The sequence below is a fragment of the Lytechinus variegatus genome, chromosome 3 (genome assembly GCF_018143015.1).
Source record: "Lytechinus variegatus isolate NC3 chromosome 3, Lvar_3.0, whole genome shotgun sequence".
NCBI classification, from domain to species: Eukaryota; Metazoa; Echinodermata; class Echinoidea; order Temnopleuroida; family Toxopneustidae; genus Lytechinus; species Lytechinus variegatus.
The window spans coordinates 19929985-19936008 of record NC_054742.1 but is presented as its reverse complement, the minus strand read 5'-3'; positions in this window follow the sequence as shown (position 1 = coordinate 19936008).

Here is a 6024-nt window from a genome sequence, read left to right as displayed (position 1 = left end):
CACTTGTTATCTTTAGGCCATACCTCTTTCCTGTACTCCTCTTTGCTTTCATTGGTGTATTGTTGTATTCTTCTGTGCTGATACCAGTATGGGATTCCATATTAGGATTTTTAATTCCCACTGTCCCCATTCACTTCTCGGAAGCCAAGCTTTTATTACTTGGTATCTGAATGACCTGAGTGAGTTTTGTGATAGAGAGTGTTTCTATGAAAACAAAACAACAACAATAAAGAAAGATTGAATCAAATAATATTCTGTTTCTCCCAGAACATTTATTTGATTTTTTTAAATGTTACTAGGGGAAAATCATAGTATATTGTACTAATTTTTTATCATTTATTTCCTTGAATCTAGTTACTTTTTTTCTACAGCTTGGAAGTTCAAACTTAACTGTATTTAAGAAAATTCACAAGAAATCTTTAATGATTTAGCTGAATATCAAATTATCTCCCACATGGATATTTTGGTGAAATCAGACAGTATACTTCAGTTTAATTGGTTTTATAGCAATGATTCATTTAGCCATCACCACTGAAATTACCTCCTGTGTACAGACTAAAGGTGTCTTAAATAATCGTTCGCTATTAATTTTGCATTGTTTCAGCACAGTTTCTTCCAGTTTATTCATTCTGTAGATGAAATGGCTTGCTGAAGTATTTCTGATTTGTATATTGAAAATTGATGAATAAATTAAACCAAACCAATTAATTCACTTTCCCAAAATCAAATTTGATACTTTGTATCTTTTAGTTATGGTCTGTTTCCTAATGCTCGGTCCATATCAGTCAACAAATTAATCCTCAATTTTATCATAGTAATCATTTCAGTTCCTAACATGAAAGAGTGTAGTGGGGTGCAGCAACATTGGAAAGAAAAATGTATGCACCCATCGGTCAACTCATGTTATTTTAAAGTAATTTCATTTTGGAATATAGGACCTGGGGGTTGCTTACAAATGTAATTGAACACTTTTCCTTGGCATACTGGTGGGAAGAGTTTATTCAGAAGAAAAGAATGTTTGTTGTAAGATTAACCCAATTTCATTAGTTGTATAAACACTTTCTTTATGGCTTCAAAATTTTATGCTGTGTAAAAACTATGAAATACCCCTGCATAAAAGTAGATGTAAATCACATAACTTCAAAATTATCACTTTTTAAAATCTATGCTTTTCTACATGTTTTGTCAAGTTCACCTGAAGACTTAATAATTTTATCTGAACTCATCACCCCATCCCATGAGTGAAATACTTTTATCCACACACATTTTTTCATGCATTGGCTCCCTGTTGGGAGAAATGTCTTATTTAAACAGTGATATTAAAAAAAAATACATGCAGTTACATTGAAAATCATGTTCATCATCACAATTGAAATTGATAAGGGAGCTCCCCAAAAGTGCAAACTGGTTTGTTGGAGGGCGGAAATCGTGCCACTTGTCAGCGCCACCGAGGGAAAGAGAGCATGCCCAAGAATATGATTATGATTGCATTAGTCAAGGGGATGACAGAAGGGAGAATATTTTCGTGCTGGAATGGGTCGCTGGGTGTTAGGGTGAAGTGCCTTTAATACCCTGGCCGTGACATTGGCGAGGCAATGCTCTCACCCTGCCTGTCACTTGTCGTTATGTTCCACATCAAAACCCCCTTTGGCTTGTTTGCTCCAGACCTGACATTCCAGCATCACTTCCTCCGTGGTTGTACGCCCAGGAATGTTGTTCCGTAATTGGCAAATTTGTTCACTGTTTCTTTAAATATTTCATATTATATACTGTTAAAGAAACAAAACGGAAGTGCTACTTACATATCTGAAAGCAGTCAAGGAAGCGTCTACTGACAGTTTACAATCTATGATAAATTTTTTATCATATCATATTTTTTTAAATGAATAGATGAACTGATAAAAGTTGCTTTAATCATGCGATCTGTCCATTTATTTGTAGGAATAGAGAGTGTACTAAACAGTGACATAAACAAGCAATTTAAATAGATATGATCAAACACACTTTATTTCATCAGGATTGTCTAGAATAATTTGCATGTTGGATTTTGTAGTCATTCATTTGTAATTATTAGTATGAGCCTGAATATCGATATAACCAGGTACACAATATCGATTTTTTTTTTATAGGAAAATGAAAATAGTTTATCGGTGGCATTTCCTAAATGAACCTAGATGTAATAGGATTTTATGTAAATTTTTTGTCCAAAGTATTGCTTTATTCATTGGCAAAACATTCCAGGAAGAGTTGAATATTCAAAAAGAATGTAGTGATATCATAAAAGAAAAAGTAAGAAGAGTCATGGAGTTTTTAGATTAAATTGAGATGACATCAATTCAATTCTTCAATTCAATTCTTTATTCATTCAAATTCAAATAGGTTAAAAAAAACATATGTACAATGCAAACAAATTAAAAATGCATACAATAATACAGAGTAAATCATTTCATAAATAAACAAAACATTGCCTTGATTAAATATCATAATTGAATGAAATAGAACTTGAGAAGAAAAGCACAGAGGCCTTGTGAGAATAAGTTCTCAAAAGAAATTATAATACATATTACACAGGCATATCTAGATCATTATAATAATGTAGGATGACATCAAAAACATGTAAAAATAGGGAAAGGAAAATAATTAATACTTGGACAAAAGGGATTTTTTAAGACATCTTTTAAATAAATTTAGATTTGTGTATGATCGTATGTTACGAGGAATGGAATTCCAAACAGTGGGAAAACTAAAGCGGAATGATTTTTTTGTAAAGGTTGAGGAAACTTTAAATAAATGAAAATCATTGTTTATTCGAGTGTTATAATTGTGAACATTGCTATTTATATGAAACATCTGTAAAACATTCGATGGTAAACCATTTTGAAAATAAAAGAATCCAAGAACAGCAGTATAATAAATGTATAAGTCATAAACATTCAATATGTTTAATTTTTTAAATAATGGTGCAGAATGTGCAAGATAATGACTTCCTGTGCAAATCCGGACTGCATGGAATACTGCTTATCCATTTTATCATGAAACTCTGCCCATGCTCTATCTAGGGGTGCGTTTATTCGACACTTTTTTACCCTAGAATCATGATTAGAATCATGATTCAAATCACGATTCTGCAGAATCACGATTGCGTTTAGTCGAAATTGAATATAATCATGATTAGAATCACAAACATGAAACACGAAAAAAGGGGCGTTTGGAAAGACGTTTCTGTAGAATCACGAACGAAAAAGGTCGTATGAACGATATCGTGATTTGAATCATGATTCTATGACGTCATTGTGTCGTGCTTCTTCCGGGTTCGACTCAAAGGCGCGCGCTGTGTTTCGTGCAGGTTAATTTTCGTGTAGCAGTATTGCCAGCATTTGGGAATTATCATTCTGTGTATTGTACCCCCGGGTTGTACTGTAGCGTCATTTGTATATTTCATTGTTTTCATCCATCATTTCTTCAAGTTCCAAAGGCACAAATTGGACTGACGATGAACTCAGGGCTCTGCTTGTGCTTTGGGCTTTGGGCTCAGCCTGAAGCACAAGCATCCCTTACCGGGATTCACAGAAATAAGACGATCCCTTTCAGCGGCACTTGCGAGGGAGGGATTTCAACGGAGATGTGGCACCGCCTGTCGAGACAAAATTAACAGAATTCGTGCCCAGTACAGGACCATTATAGACAAGAAAAATCGATCGGGAGGTGGGAGGGAGGATGATGACCCCTTCTGGTTCCCGATCAAAAACAATACGAGGTACAATACACGGAATTCTGAAGGTAAAAGATTTATTTTTCGGAAGCCGAGTAAGCGTTGCACTTGCACAAACGATCGCGCGTTAGCTCCGGCGGCAGCAAAAATTCAGCAGCCGACGTGAAGTTAGAAACACGTGCGAAAATGTTGACCTATACTTCCTGGGTCAAACTGCGCACTGTGATGCGCACTGGATCAGCCCGAAATCAGGGAGAAACAGCGTTAGAAAGATGGTCGTATAAACGCTGATTCTGTCGGATCGTGATTCATGCTGCTGTTTTGAATCATGATTCAAATGGTGATTCAAATCATGATTCTGGGTCGAGGTCGCATAAACGCAGCCTAAGATGAACCAAGCCCCCCCCCCCCCCCGTTTGTATTTCTGATCACTTTTGTCATGATCAGGAAGCATGGAGCCAATGTGAAAGTAACTCATGTTCAGGGGCATCATTTTACCCCTCTGCTTTTCAAGAGAATCACGTTCCTTGGATCATATTTATAAATTGCTTGTTTTGAGAACATTTTGAAAAATGAAATGTGAAAGGGAAATTGTCATAAAGATAGATGATAGTTCCTTGATATTTCCTCCTTTGGGAGGATAAGAGAAAGCAGATCTATGTTAGCCCCTCTAGAAAAAAAGATTATGATCTGGATACATGAGGGGATTTGTGCTGAGTTAAGACCAGGTATGTGCACTTTTCTCCCAAAGCTCCCCTCATCTACCTTCCAGATTTCCCTTATACTTCATGGTTTTATGCATATATACCCTTATTTATATATGGAAAATACGAGTAAATTTGTGATCATTCTCAGATGAATTTTGTGTGTACCATGATAGGCCTATTGAGATTTTTTAAACCTGCGATTTGGTTATAGCAGTGGCATTAACCATTTTGATAAATCAGGTTCTAATGTCATTTAATCAAGTTTGCCAACAAAGTCTTTAACTGCTACTACTACTACTACTACTTCTTCTACTACTACTACTACTACTACTACTACTACTACTACTACTACTACTACTACTACTACTACTACTACTACTACTACTACTACTACTACTTCTACTACTACTACTACTACTACTGCTGCTGCTGCTGCTATTACTACTACTACTACTACTACTACTACTAACTGCTACTACTACTGATACTACTACTACTACTACTACCACTACTACTACCACTACTACTACTACTACTTCTACTACTACTACTTCTACTACTACTTCTACTACTACTTCTACTACTACTTCTACTTCTACTACTACTACTACTACTGCTACTACTACTTCTACTTCTACTTCTACTTCTACTACTACTACTACTACTACTACGACTACTACTACTACTACTACTACTACTACTACTACTACTACTACTACTACTACTTCTACTACTACTACTTCTACTACTTCTACTACTACTACTACTACTACTACTACTGCTACAATTACTACTACTTCTACTACTTCTTGCGGGAACGTCATGGTCTAGTGGTTCTGACTCTCTTACAATCAAAGGGTGATAAATCTAAGCCATGGCATGTTATCAAGAAGTGCTGCACTCAACCAAGATGAGATGAATGGGTACTTTGCAGGATTCCTTGAATAAGGGCTGGGAGGCTGATTGAGCTAAAGCTGGGTTAATAATATTAGTGCACCTCAGGATAGATTATTTCTTTTATTATTAATCTAAATGTAATGTAACTTATTCAGTAGCCTGAATAATCTTATGTAAAATCTCAGCAACATACATTTTCAACGTCATTTGCCATGGTTCTTTTTTTTCCATTACCCATTAACACAGATGTCAATACAGTCATACACCATCTAAGATTGTATTTATTTGATTTATATTTTGTTGAAAATGAAATAAATGAAATGAAATGAAAGAAGAAATTAGGTCAATCTGTATGATATTCTGAAATTATTTTGAGTGATAGAGGTTCATGATGGGAGCAGTGAATTTCAAATACGGGCATGGTACCAGTTGGGAGAGACCGCAATGAGACACCACTTACTGAGAGTGTATTTCAGCCTTAAAGAGTGCATTTTGTAAACCAATGTAAATTAACTAAGGTATAAAATTATTGGAATAATATGTTTTATTTTTAAGCTCATTAAAGATACACAGTGAGAATTAAATAATAATTCTATGCTTTTTCTTATTTGTTAAAATGGACAAGTTAAAAGTGAAAGTGCGCAGAGCCTATAACAAGTTAATTAGAGAAAAAAATAATAGGAAATGCACGGTTCACAATTCAAGGTT